Source organism: Rutidosis leptorrhynchoides, chromosome 5, assembly GCF_046630445.1.
Source record: "Rutidosis leptorrhynchoides isolate AG116_Rl617_1_P2 chromosome 5, CSIRO_AGI_Rlap_v1, whole genome shotgun sequence".
NCBI lineage: Eukaryota > Viridiplantae > Streptophyta > Magnoliopsida > Asterales > Asteraceae > Rutidosis > Rutidosis leptorrhynchoides.
Window position 1 is genome coordinate 442,874,339 of NC_092337.1, and position 15,923 is coordinate 442,890,261.

Here is a 15,923-nt window from a genome sequence, read left to right on the forward strand (position 1 = left end):
ATCCGAGTTGTTATTTTCTTAAACTAGTTTAATACCCGCAACCTTGCGGGATAGAAACAGAAAATAACTAATTAGATTTGTCATTATGGTAATATATATAGTATATATAGATATATAGATATAGAAATATATAGAAAAGTAAGATGAAAATAAAGGACTTGAAATATCAGCTTAGAAATTACAAAGTATGATAACTTAATTTCAAATCCAATCAACATTGAGACAAAAAAAAAAAAAAAAAAAAGACAAATATATCAGAACATAGAGTAAACCGAGTACTTGATACAAATGTGGACTAAATGAAAACAAAAAACCTAGGGTAAACCAAGTACTTAATAATTACATGAATCGTTTAATTAGATCCAACACACATTGAGAATGAAATCAAGACATGGTTAAATTTTTCCAGAATTAACAGCAAATCATGCAGGTTGAATAAGTGCATACTCGAACCACTGTTCTTGCTCCATTTCCCACTATCATCATTGAACATGCTTTAGAGGAATTAGATGAATAGTATGCATCAACTCATAATTCATTCATGCACGTCTCTAGTGAAGTCTTTAAAAGTTAAAACAAGTTAACAAATTCTACCAACAATTGAAATTCTTTTTTAGATGCAAGAACTTATTACAATCATATAATTTCAAATACACAATCTATCTCTTCTAGCACCTAAAAGCATATACCTAATTATTAAGTAAAACGAACTTATTTAAAAAGAATTTATCAGACAACAACATATAAGCATATAATAAAATAAATCCAGGGTGACAACAGAAACTCCCTAACAATTTCTAATATGAGTGAGTGAATTCTGGAGTAAGAGATAAAAAGCACTTAAACATTACTCTTACGATTACTACCCAAAAGGAAGCAAAGAATACATGCTAATACTGATACTTGGATCATTTGTTCCAACATGACCTCATCTTGAGATAAATGCCGCATTATCACCATTCTAACATATTGAAAACAAATCATATTCAGTCCAAAACATTCATAAATAGTCCCATAACTCATAATGTTAACAAAAGTTGTACATAATCACTCACTTGGATGACCCATCTTCATTTAATTGCTGATTGTACCGTCTCGACCCATCTGCTACCCATTCTTCAGCATTTTGATGTCTCAACCTCATTGAATTCAAACTCTACCAGATAACCTAATGCCAACTCATGTTCAAATGCATAATTCATTCAAATTATAACAAAAAAAGCTTCATCTCACAAAATGATCTTTTTATGAACACAACCTTATAGGCCAGAGAATCAAGAATCGCATAAAAAAATGAAAAAAACGATATGGTTCTTCAGATTATGTACTAATGTCTTATTTTAGTTACGAACATGGAAATTAGATCATTTTAGCTTATTAGTTGGTTTGATGATAACATGTATGCCTCCAAAAGCTGACGTCGTTGGAAAAGTTACTACATGGTTTTAAGTGTGTGGCCATTCGTAGCACCTGCACTCATTTTATCTTCCTGACTTATAAAATTTATTTATGATTATGATCTGACGAACTATCTTAGAAGTGTTGGTGCATAAATCCCGAGTTCTATTACGTTTATTGTTCTATTTGTTATGTATTTGATATTTCAGTCATATATGTACGTGGACACTTATACTTTGTGTTTATGATGCTTAGTATAATGTCGTGAATAGGTCAAGCAGTCGGTTGGCTGCTCAAGACCATCGACCGATGGTAGGGACCATCGGTCGAGGGACTGTCACCATCGGCCGAAGGTCCCCGACCACCGGCCGATGGTCGCTGTATTTAGTATAAATACGGGTTTCGTGGTTTTGTGTTAGGTTACACACCATAAACCCTTAGGCCGTCGTATTACTTGCTGCTAATCGTCCCAAAACCCTTACCAACCGAATACACAGTCTTAGGCATCGATTCTATCAATTATTCATTGGTTAATTCGATCCCGTTAGTCTAATACGTATTCGACTCATTCTAATTAGTGTTTCCGCCATTAATCTAGATACAACGTATGATCTAATGTCCAAACTACATCTACAAAGTGGTATCAGAGCCTTGTGTTGCTGATCCATACGTTTTTGAGTCGAATTTTTGATTTTTGTGATTAGGGTTTGTGTCAAAACGGGTTTCAATTAAAAGGTTGGAACTTTTACGTTTAAATCCAGTGTTTTTGTGTTCAAAGGTGTTTTTGTGAAGTTTTCATCGGTTTTGTTTGAGTCCAGAACGTTAGAATCAATCAAAATTTGAGTTTTGGCCAAAAACCCTAGTTTTTTCTGCCCAGATACGTAAGAACTACCCTCGGCCGATCGTCATTGACCATCGACCGAGTGTCTTGACCTTCGACCGATAGTCACTCACACTCGACCGATCGTCTTAAGTTGAACCGGAGGACAGTTTGTGATAACCTTGAACCGTTTGTCTAGACCATCGACCGTTCGTCCTTAGACCATCGACCGATTGTCTCAGTCCTCCGACTGATCGTCTCAGTCCATCGGCCGATCCTCTTTTAATCCAGAATAATTTAATTAATCCATAATTAATCACTTAATCAGTTAATAATGTCTGATACAAACGAGAAATTAACAAACGAATACAGTGCACTTGTTATTGCACCCGGAATTCAAAGACTATTATTAAGCGAAAGTGAATCAGGATCTAACAATAAAGTTCCGAGGCTTGAAAACTTAAAAGACTTTTTAGAATGGAAAGTTAGGTTTGTGATTTACCTTAATGGACAAGATTCTCGACTTTGGGAGTGTATTGAGACTCCTTTTGTTTGGCCATCAGGGGCTGACGGTGAACCTAAAGAAACTCATGATTTTGATCCCACAGAACGCGAAGGGTATAATCTTGAGTGTCGGTGTTATGCTCAGTTAACGCAAGCCTTGTCTAAGGAAATCTTCGGTCAGTTTAAGAACCGTTATAAGACGTGCTATACTCTTTGGCAGGCTATTGTGTCCGCAACTGAGGGTACTGCTACTTATAAAGCAACTAAAGGTAAAGTGTTGAAGGATGAGTGGAAGGTGTTTGCAGCCCTTCCAACAGAAACTTTGAGCCAGACTTTAGAAAGGTACAGGTTATTGGTTGCCGAGATGACGGATTACGGGATTGAGGTAAAAGATGATAAGGCAATGAAAGTGTTGGCACTTGGTCTTCCTGAGAAGTGGGATTATGAAGTAGAGAAGATCCAAAACCTATATGTTGCTTCTGGACGTCCTTTGACATTGACTGCATTTACTTCAAAGTTAATGGAGAAGGATATTCAAGTTGAGGCCAAAAGGAAAAGGCTTGGTACTGTAGCAGCCAATGTCACATCTAGTGCTTCTTCTTCTGGTCATGCTCCATTGCAGACAGCGTACATCACAGCAAATGCAAATCAGATATCTGCACCAAAGTCACAATCTGGTTACTTTAATGCCAAAATACAGAACTCTACAATTAAGATGATTGAGGACGTTCCGACTCAGCAGACTCAGATTCCACCTAAGACTCAGACTCAGAGTCCTATGTTTCAAACTGACAATATCAGGAAAAGATCTATTGAGTCCATTCAGGAGGACATGGCTTTAGCTGCTATCGTTGTTAACTCTTACAACGATATGATTAGTGGACAAGTTCTTAACAATCATCTCGAGAATGAAGATTATGATCAGATCGATGAAGATGAGCTAGAGAGGATGGACATTCTGTACTGTATGGGTAGTATTGTTAGGCGTGCAAGGAAGTATTTAAAGAGAACTGGTCAACGATCTTTGAGTTTAAACAGGGATTCTAAGTTTGGTTTTGACATGGCGAAGGTTAGATGTTACAACTGTGATGAACTTGGTCACTTCAAGAAGACTTGTACTAGACCACCAAAGGCTGGTTATCATGATCCTTTTCTTAGTACAACCATCTCAGTGACTCCCCAACACGTCATTGTTGAGAAGGAATCATCTGGTTCAGCTCAACCTAAAGCCTTAACTGGTTCCACAATATATCCTGATGAAGTTTGTGACTGGTCTATTCCAGTTGATGCTCAGAAAGCTAATGTTGTATTTGTGGGAAAGAGTCCGGCTGAAATTGAGGAAGAAAGAGTAGTTCGAAGAAGAGCAGGTTGTAAGGGTAAAGATAATCCAAACTGCACATGCTACGTGTGCAAGTGTGATGCAAGGTTAAAGAGAGCTGAGGAGCTTATGAAATGGTGTTTCAGAAAGAGGGTTAAGGAATAGCTGTATGATAAGTTCCGGAAAGCCAAGGATTTGTCAGACATTGAGTTTACTACTGATCCATCCGATGAAGAAGAAGGTAAAAGTTGTCATGAGGGTACTTGGTTCAGAGAAGAGTTGGGTCATTTGCTCAACCGTGATTTTGTGAGTGGTGATAAGAAAGTTGTGACGGTTCAAAGTCAAGTTAGTTCAGATAATAGTGAGGGTAAGGAAGGTTATGAAGCTGATTATTCGGACAGCACAAGTTCGGAGTACGAATCAGAGTCAGATGCAGAATCACAGGATGGAAGGAATAACTATGCTTTTATGGCTAATACTTCCAGTAACGATAAGGTATGTACTGATTCAATTTCTAAATGTGCTTATTGTTTTGGTTATGAACAGGAAATTGAAAGACTTGAATGCGTTATTTCTAAGCTAAGTGAAATACCTGTTACTTGTGAGACCTGCCCTAAACTTAGGACTGACCTTAAGAACCTAAGCTTAGAAAATCAGACCAACAAGAAGAACTATGAAGATGCCCTTTTCTACCTTAACAAACAGAAAGAATATGTTGAGGTGATTAAGTCTCTAGAAAACCAAATAGGTCACATGAAATCAACCATTAGAGATGATGAAAAGGTGATCACAATGTATTTGGGGCAAATAGAGACTCTTAAGGCTGAAAAGGATTCTTTTAAGTTAAAATATGAGTCTGAGAAAGCTAGAATAGATAACTGGCAGAGGATGTCGTATGTGACTCAGACTTTTAATCATCCTAAACGGGAGGGTCTGGGATATTCTGAGGTTGCACCACCTCTTATGGGTGAGTATGTTAATAAGCCCGTAGAGAAGTTTAAGGAACCAGTGGTGGAACCACCATATGGTAAACCTAAGGAGACCCCAGTAGTTAGTGCTAGTAAGTTTTTTGATTCTAAGAACCCTACAGAGGTTGTTTATGAGACTGAGTCTGATACTGACATAGACACTGAGAAAGATAGCAAACCATTTGTGCCAGTGACTAAGCCAGTTACGATTCTTAAGAATCCAAAACACAGTGAGAATAGGAGTGAGAGTCTTAAGACGCCGACAAAGAGTGTAGAAAGGCCCAAACAGAGTAAGAAAAAGACCACTTTGTCTACTCCTATTAAGTTTGTTAAAGAAAATAATTCAGGAAAACAGCAGGTTAGTGTTCCTAAGGTAGAACAACCACCTAAAGGTGAGCGTTCTAATTCTGAGAAAGTGTCCAAGTATGTTCCGCCTAGTCGGCGTCAGACTGTTGAAAAACAGGTTTTGACACCCCCTACGATTAGACAACGTACTGAACAGCCTAGGAGACAGTTTTCACCGATTAGATGCAGGTTGTTTAACGTTAATGATTTTGATAATGTTAACTGTTTCAAATGTGGGAGGCTGGGACACAGGGCTGTGGATTGTGGACCCATTAGACAGACACCCCGCAGGAAGATTGATCTCAGCCCAAATCGTTTTTTTATAGAAGATCATCTTCTCCTGTGCACAATTCAAATGTGAAAGTAATTGATTCAAAGGTTTTTCAAACTAACGATTATTATAGAAAACCATTGCCTAAAAATACAGTTTGGAGACCAAAATCTGAGGTGAAGGGTGTTCAACGTCCTGCAGGTCCTTCGGGATCCAAGGGACAATGGGTGGAATTGCCAGTTGTTGGCATTGACGGGAAACCCACTGCCATTAGGGCATGGGTTGCCCTTTCTAACTAATCCTCTTACTTTAATGTGCAGGTCACCTACAATCCACGCTGCAGTACATGGATTATTGATAGTGGGGCGTCCAGGCACATGACAGGGAACTTGTCCTTACTTTCTAATGTGAAAACTGTGGATGGTGGACCGGTTTCTTTTGCTGGTAGTGAAGGAGGGTTTATTACTGCTCAAGGTGTAATCTCGAATGAAAATGTCAGCTTTGATAAGGTTAATTTTGTGGAGCAGATGTCAAACAATCTGCTTTCAGTCTCTCAGGTTGCTGACAAGAAGTATACAGTAGCATTTGATGATAAACAATGCTATATTTTGAAGAAAGAATTTGTTATTCCGGAAGACATGATTCTGATGACTGCTCCCAGATGTAAGGATCTCTATATCCTTGACATGCGTAAGGCTCATGTAAAGGAAGCTACTGGCCATCAGGCTTTCGTTTCTAAAGCTACTGAACAAGAGTCTATCATATGGCACAAGCGTATGGGTCATTTGAGTCTGAGGAAGATGAACAATCTAGTCCACAATGGATTAGTTGAGGGTGTTAATATTAAAAGTTTTCATATTCCTGATGTGTGTCTTCCATGTAAACAGGGGAAACAAACGAAAAGGTCACATGCTACAAAAAAGCATCATTCTGTTAACATTCCTTTGGAGCTGTTGCATATGGATCTCTTTGGTCCAGTCAACTGTAAAAATCTCACAGGAGAATCCTATTGCTTGGTAGTTACTGATGAATATTCACGTTTTTCTTGGGTGGTGATGTTGAAGAATAAGTCGGATACTTTTGAGCATATTAAGGTGCTGATTCTAAAGCTCGAAAGTTTATATAAATTGAAAGTGAGAAAGATTCGTACTGATAATGGTACGGAGTTTAAGAACAATCAGATGCTGCAGTTTTGTAACGAAAAGGGGATACAACAGCAGTTCAGTCCTGCTTATACACCACAGTCAAATGGTGTGCCTGAGAGAAAGAACAGGACTTTGATTGAGACCGCAAGAACAATGTTAGCTAATTCATGTCTTCCGATTGCCTTCTGGGGTGAAGCAGTGAGTACAGCGTGTTATGTTATGAACAGAGTTCTCGTGGTGAAGCGTCATGGTAAAACTTGTTACGAGCTGCTGCATAAGAGAAAACCTAATATTAAACATTTCGAACCCTTTGGCGCACCTTGTACTATTTTGGTACGTGATGCTGGAGGAAAATTTAATTCAAAGGTTGTTTCTGGTATCTTCTTGGGTTACGGGAATCCGAACAAGCGGGTGTACAACAATGAGACAAAACGTCTGGAAGAACAGTTTGAAGTTGATATTCAGCGCAATGCACCGCCTCGTGTCAGTAAAGGTTATGCATGGCAGTTTGAGTATGATAAGCTTTTTGATTCATTCAATCTTCCACCAGGTGCTACAGAGGAAGAACTTCTGACTCATATATTGTTTGATTCTCGGAATTCTTCAGAAAATGTTATCACTATTCCTATGCAGGTTCAGAATCCGGTTTCTAGCGTGCAACCAAGCCCACAAAGTGTTCAAGGTAATCTTGAGTCTAATGAGGACGGGGTAGTTGATACAGATGAAGATAGTGAGTTAGATGATGATGTGGAATGTACAGTATTGACAGAGAGACATCTGAATCCTCTATATAACCAACCATCTACTGTGACTGATCCAGAACAGATAGCAGATGCAGGAGGTGTACGGAGATCGAATCGTGTTATTCTGCCACCAAAGCGTCTGGCAGACTATTATGTAGATACAAGAGGACTGCCTAGTGTCAATCCTTCTCAAACTACTACATCTGGGGCATCCACGTCAAAAGTTATCTCTACATCCGAGGTTCCCGCGGTTACTGAAAATATGACTGCAGTTGAAGATGTTCAAAGTGAAAGTGCGAATTTGGTGACAGCTTTTTATTCATCATTGAACAAGACAGGGAGAGTGTTTATTCATGCCCACTCGTGTTATGTGTGTCAAATCGAGCCGGAAGATGTATACGAAGCTTTAAAGTACGATGAGTGGGTAAGTGCTATGCAGGAAGAGCTGTTGCAATTTAAACATCTTAAGGTTTGGAGGTTAGTCAATCCACCGCATGGTTGTGTACCCTATGGTCTTCGTTGGGTTTTGAAGAATAAGAAAGATGAGCAGGGTATAGTGATTCGTAATAAAGCTAGATTGGTGGTTAAGGGATATCAGCAAATCCCGGAAATTGACTATGATGAGGTTTTTGCTCCAGTTGCGAGACTGGAGGCTATCAGGATTTTCTTGTCCTTCGCGTCCTATATGGGTTTCAAAGTTTATCAAATGGATGTGAAGAGTGCGTTTTTGTATGGTGAGATAAACGAGAAAGTGTTTGTTGAACAACCGCCTGGTTTTGAGGATCCGCATTTCCCAGAAAAGGTGTATCGACTAGAAAAGGCGCTATATGGTCTACACCAAGCTCCTAGAGCTTGGTATGCAACGTTGTCCAACTACATGCTTGAAAATGGTTTTCGGAGAAGTGTCATTGATCAGACACTTTTCATCAAGAAGAAAGGACAAAATCTTATGTTAGTGCAGGTCAATGTTGATGATATTATTTTCGGGTCTACAGATCAGAGTATGGTTGATGAGTTCGAGAAGGTTATGCAACGGAAGTTTAAGATGAGTTCCATGGGAACTATTAAGTTTTTCTTAGGTTTGCAGGTAGCTCAAACGGATAAAGGCATCTTCTTACATCAGACGAAGTATGTTACTGATATCCTTAAGCGCTTTCAGGTAGATACAGAGAGACCAGTTAAGACTCCGTTGTCGGTTAATCATGGGATTTCACCAGATAAGGAGGGTGCTCCAGTGGACCCTACTTTGTACAGGGCTATCATAGGTTCTCTAATGTACCTAACTGCTTCTAGACCAGATATAATGTTTGCGGTGTGCCTGTGTGCTCGTTATCAGGAAAACCCTAATGTTCATCATATGTTAGTGGTCAAGAAGATTCTGAGGTATCTAAAAGATACTCCTAGCTTAGGGTTATGGTATCCGTGTGAGGATGGTTTTGATCTCACAGCGTACAGTGATTCAGACTATGGAGGTTGCAAGAAAGATTTCAAGTCAACATCAGGAGGGTGTCAATTTCTTGGTAGCAAACTAGTAACCTGGCAGTGTAAGAAGCAGACAGCAGTGGCTCAGTCCACTTGTGAAGCAGAATATATTGCCGCGGCCAGCTGTACATCACAGGTTATCTGGATACAACAGCAACTACGTGACTACGGTTTGAAAATCTCTAACACTCCTATTTATGTTGATAATACTGCTGCCATAGCTGTCACTAAGAATCCCGTAAATCACTCTAAAACGAAACATATAGGGATTAAATACCATTTCATTAGAGATTGCTATGAGAAAAAGTTAATTGATGTAGTGCAAATTGACACTACAGCCCAAAGGGCTGATCTCTTCACAAAAGCTTTTGATAAACCACGTTTTGAATTTCTATTAAATGAGATAGGTGTTAAGTTGCTTCAAGATGTAGTTCCTGAAACTGAAATTCCTGAAACTGAGGTTCCTGACACAGAGGAATCTAAGCCTGAGACTGAGTTGTGAATGGTTAGAAACTGCTTGTAGAGTTTGAATAGTTTTGCATGATAGCTTCTAGATCATTTGCATTTTTCGTTTGCATGATAGATTAGTTTTTACTGAAATTTGCATGTTTGCTTATGTTTTTAGATAGTTTTATGCTTTTGTACAGAGAAAATCAAAAAGCCATAAAAATTGAAAAACCATAAAAACAAATAAAAATTAGAAAAATAGAAAATCCATAAAAAGTGAAAAATCAGAAAATGAGTTGCTTGTTATGTTTGTGGGGAAGTGATTGCAATACTGAACTGACATGTAAGTTGTGAAAAACAAGTAATACAGGATGATTGATAATATGTTGGTAAACTTTATTGATCTAATTCTAGATAGAGATGATCACACTAATAACGCGTAATTATCATGATGAGGAAATCGTGGAAAGGTTTACAGCGGTTGAGGGTAGTCACCTACTTATCACTGAATATGTACCGAGAAATGATTGAACAGAAACTCGACAGACGGTTGAGGTCTCCCCTACTACGATTTATACTCGGTAGCAAAAGGATAATTTTGTGAGTCCCCAAGGTGAGCATATTTTGTCTAGGATGCATACTTGTTTCTATTTACCTTTATTACTTGGACCGAAATCCAACAACATACATATCGGGTACCCAAAGGGAGGTGTTTTCTCTAAAAGGGTTGAGAAGTGCAGTTTTGTATCACAGACACAGAATGATTTTTAAAAGGCAACATCATCGGGTTCTAGATTTCCACATACGAAGATTGGTTTTCCGTGCAGTTATAACAAAGGTCAAAGACAGTGGTGCGTCATCATCATGTTTAGTTGTAATCATTTATTTATTTATTTTGTTTATGTATTGTAAGGAGAAAATGCAACATCAGAAAATCCAAAAAAAAAAAAAAAAAAAAAATTGCAAGTTATGGATTGTTTATGTTTATTTATGTATTTATTTCAATTTGTAAATAACATGATGCACTACATAGCTGCAAGAGAATCATGGATCAAGAATTGAACAGAGTTTCAGAGATTCCTCGGTTATCAATGTTTGAGACAACATACATTCCAATCGGAGACTTATTTGAACGATTTCGTTATCTACATCCGAGGGGGAGAATTTATCAGATCATCAGATATAGAGAACTTAAATCATTTAGTTCACATCTCAATTAGTGAACTTTACATCTTTTGTCTGTGATATGGGATTGTGCCTATTGACCTGGATAGAGGGAATATCTTCTGGAAGGTATCTTAGCGTTCCATCACTCAAATATATATATCACTTCCATCCATCCAACACCATACATCATACTATTTCCGTTTAAGTATGGGGTTTATAGCGGCCGGTATGCGTCCTTAACAGAGTATGCAATAAATTTGAGATTAACAATGTTATCTGAAACGAAAGGTATAAGTTTAAGGTAGAAGCCAAAGGCTGACAGGGTTGCTAGAAACATCGTGAGATGGTTCTGTTCAATAGAATCGAAAGTACATTGATGTGATAAGAGGACAGCGTCAACAGGTTTATGCTCAATTGTTCTACCCGAGAAATCGTGCGATCTCAAACGAGGACTGACTTTGTGATGTAAATCTGACATTGAAAAATGTTAAAGTAATTAATCTAACGTGATCATCGAAGTCTAGGGTGAAAGTTGATGAATGTTTATTGATATATTTGAAGGTTGTTCTGTATATGCTTTAATGAATAAGTTCGTGAATGAACTATGGAATAACATGTCAATATAGTTCAGTTCTGATCCCCGAATCAAAAAGATTCAATCAATTTTATATGCCAACTCACAAAAAGATATGTTATTCTTCTGGAAGTGTGACTGATGATAAGCAGTATTATTTGTTCCTATGCTGATAACATCATGAATTTGTTAATGTTAATGCTTTATGAAACTGATGTTAAAGGTTTATTATCCACAGATCTAAAAGGTTAAATGTTACTGATTATATTTGTTATTATATTGCTGATCATGATACACTTGATCTTGTACAGTTATTTGCTTTGTGTATTTGCATGAGCATGCATTTCTGAATTAGTTTGCATTCATGTGTTAGTTGCATGTGCATTTATATTTCATCTTTTAAGTCCACAACTCAGTTCTGGGTAAGGTTTACTGTGAAAGGAACCTTAGGTTTCTTATTGTTTTGAATATAAGTTGTTTTGAGCTTAAAGGAACAAAGCGTGATGTTTTTTATTGTGGAGATCAGTCCCAGGGGGAGTTAGTGTAAATGGGTAAAAGTCTGATATTGAAAAGTTTTAAGTTTTAAAAGTTTTCAAATGTCAGACCACCGGCCGACAGTCTTTACATCCGGCCGATGGACTCAGACCCTCGCCCGAGTGTCAAGGCCATCGGACCGACGGACTTGACCATCGGCCGATGGTCACTGACAGGGTATAAAAGGACCCAGCGACGAACGGGTCAGTCACTCTGGCCAAAATTGTTTGATTTTACCCTAATTTTCTGAAGTTAAGGAGAAAGGTTTTGATCCAGTTTTTATTATTCATCTTTTCTTTGTGATCTTAGCGCCGTAAACAAGGTAACATAACTCTTAATCGTTTGTTTGTAATAGATGATTTAGTGTTCGAAATATAAACTTTAAATCGGATGAGTTTTATTTGAGATCTGTTGAAATTGATGTTTGATGTATGATAAACGGCCCCTTTAGCATCTGTTATAACAGGAATTTGAACTAGAAACGTCAAATCGGACGATTTGATCAATTTCGAGTCACAGATCTGATGAACTACCTCCGGCCGAGGGTCTCTGACCATCGACCGATGGTGTCCATCGATCGGCCGGACATCTTGTCACTCGGCCGAAGGTCGTTATTTGACCAGTGTGTGTACGTGGTTAGACCATCTGCCGTAGGTCTAGACCATCGGACCGATGGTCTCCACCATCGACCGATGGTCATTCTGTTGGACCGATGGTAGATTATTTTGATTAATTTTAATTGAATGATTGGTCTCTGATAATTTCTGTGATGCCCATCTAATGCTAGTGCTTGTAGTTTGTATTAGAATGTCAGGTGGCTCATTTGTTGGTCAATGGATGTTCAACATCGACCGTAGGAGAATCCTAGCTAGATATCGACCAATCTTAGTAGAACAAAAGGTCATTGCGACTCGACAGACTTATAGTCCTTGGGAACAGATTGGGTGTCAGGCTTTCATAGATATTGGGGATTATTACTGTCCTGCTCTACTTAGAGAATTTTACGCCAATGTTGCTTTAGAGGATGGTAAGAAGAAGTTTGTACACTCGGGTCTATTTAATCAACAGTATAGGTGGACTTTAGAGGAATTCTCAAACCTGTTAAACGTTCCTCATACTGGGGTTAAGATACTGTACCCTAGCAAAGATATCAGAAAGATTCCCAGTAGATTCAGATTGTCAGATGTTATTGTTAGGATATGCAAGCCAGAGAAGGTAGTGTATACTGGTAGAGTTGAGGTTAGTGATGAAGATATCTTGCCACAACATGAGATACATTTGAGAATCATCAAAAGAAATGTGACATTTAGGAGAGAAGGAGATCATTTGCTGTCTGGTACTGAAGTCTTGTTTCTATATTGCCTACTAGAGGGTATTCAAGTGAATGTGGGACACTTTCTCATTCATGTGATGAAAGATTTTCTTGAATCAGAAGAACCATTCCCATATGCAGCTTTACTGTATAACTTGTTTGAGAAACTTGGTGTGATTCAACATGAAGAAAAGTTAGTGCCAGAGGATCCCATAATGGGATGATTGATTCTGATGTTATGTTTATGTTTGATTATTTTCAGATTATTGTGTAATTTGATAATGCTAGCCTGTTAGCATTGATACGGTATCTTATGTCTGTAATGATCTAACTTTGAACATGTGATTATGTAACCGTGATCGTATTAATGTGATATGTTCTGTGATGATAAATCAGTGATACTTAATTAATCATGAATTTAACGCTGATTAAGAATTGTGTTTGCAGTTTTTGTTAATCATGTCAGGTGCACAAATGGATCAAGAACAAGCTGTCCACAGTTCTGAGACTGAATCATCAGGAGGACCCACATCTGCTAGTCTTCCAGGGTTGAAGGCGAGCCCTAACTCTAATCTGATGGCGTGTCTAAATGTCAAAGGTCCAAATGCTAGCAAGTACAAGACTGTGATTGAATTCTTGAAGCGTTCAAGGATATTTGCTGCGGTGTCAATGCCATGTACTGCTTATTATTCTCATCAGAGAGAATTCTGGGCTAACGCTAGAGTGGAAACTGTTGATAATAAGCCTGTGATAGTAAGTCGAGTATGTGATCAAGAGGTTAAGATATCTGAGTATACTATTCGGAACACGTTTTTGTTTGAGGATGATGAGAAAATTCCCAAGAGACTGTCGAAGACTAAGATTACTGGATGTGTGCTGAGATGTGAGTATGCTGGTGATATTACACGTGCTACGATCAAAAGAAGCGGATTCACTCCACCGTACAGATATCTGTCTTTAGTGATTGTTAAGTGTTTGAGTACGTTACAAGGTGGATTTGATGAGCTGAGTGAGATTTATCAGGGAATGTTTGCTGCCTTGATTCTGAAAGCTGATTTCAATTTTTCGGGTGTTATCTTTGATCTGTTGATGGAGAATGTTACGAGCCAACAATACTTGATTTATCCGAGGTTCCTGCAGATAATGATTAATGCTCAAACTATGGATCTACCGAGATCAAAGAAGGACGTCATCGAGCTGAAACATATGACTGATCTTACGTTTAATCGATTAAATCAGAAGAAGAGTGCTAGTGATGGAAAGCTGGTGTGTCATCTTACGAGGGAAGATTATCAATGTCCACCAGGCAAGAAGTGGAGGAATGAGAACAGTCTATCTGGTCATGAGCCTGATTTTGAGCTAGCAAACAGTGATGAAGAGGTTGATCAGCCGATGAATACTCAGGGTACAGGTGGTTCTGGTACTGGAGGTTTGGCTGATGAGCCCGTTGATGTTAATACTGGTATTGGTGAAGAAGCTCCTAGAGGTGAGAGGAGACGTCTGGTAGAAGATGAAGGTTCTCAGGTTTCTACAAAGATGAGACCGAGCAAGAGGTTTAAGTTGGTTTTGAAGAATCCAGGTGGTTCTGCTACAGGTGCTACACAAAGAACTGCACCTACTCAAGCACAAAGTCAACAACAGCAACAAAGTCAGCCACGTCAACAAACTCAACCGCAACATCAATCACCGCCAATTGTTCAACAATTGTCTCAAGAGACTGTGTCTACTCCAACTCCAGAGGCACCACATACAGGAGCAGAAGGAGGAGTTAGTTCATCTGCGCTTCAGAATCTGAATGATTTGTATGTTCAAGCTATGGCTGATAATCTGAGAATGAAGAAGGATATGGATGCGAAAGTGGAGGAGTTGAGAGAAGAGAATCGTGTGAAAACTGAGGATGTTACTAGGTTGAGAACTCAGGTTGATTTGTTACAGAAGAAAGTTGGTGATCAATCATTGTTGTTAACTGCTGCAAAGAAAGAAGCTTCTGAAGCTAGAAAGGTGGCAGAGTCGGCTTTGGCTAAGATTACTGCTTGGGAAGAGAAGTTTGATCTGGTTGAATTGCCAGAGGGAGAAACTGATGTTCAAATGGTGGTGGCTCCTGGTACTTCAAAAGAAACAGCACTGTCAGTAATTCCTTTACAAATTGATTATAGTTTTAGTGAATTCTTTTCTAAACAGGATGAGCTCAAGCATTCTGTTGTTTATGATGATTTAGAGGAGGGGGAGATCCCTCACAACTTCACCAGAGCTGAGCTGGACGAGCTGGTGCGTCTAGAGCAAGAAGAAGCTAAAGCTGCTGACGCACAGTTCGATGATCCTCCATCAGAGGATGATTCTTTTGGCCCTGAGATTTCTAAGGATATCGATGATGGGGAAGTTGATGGTTTAATGGAAGATGTTACTTTTAAAGAATATCCTACGTATATGAATGATAGGAATGAAGATCTTCCTGGTTTTGAGGAGTTGTTTAGAACAGATGACGAAGTTTTGAATCGAAGGTGTAAAGAGAAAGAGAGAACTGAGGTTTTGCCTGAAGGGTTCTTGCCAGTCAAGTATAATGATGAGGTTGCTGCGAAGTTAGAAGCTGACTGGCGTGATATTTTGAGGATTCGAAAGTATTGTGAAAAACCGAAGCTTGAGCCAAAGTATTTGAAGATGATAAATTTGAGGAAAGGTGCGAAAGGAAGGATCTTGGCCTGGGCATACATTGAAGAATTCAACATGTTTGTAATTAAACGAGAGTTTGGAGTTGACTACATCAAACCTGGTCATGAGTTCAAGTCACTGCCGTATTTTGAGCTTATGCAGATTGCCAGGTTAAAGATGTTGTATTGTGGAATGAACGATCGCTCATCATTGTTGGTTAAGAAAGTTCGAATCGCGTACAATTCG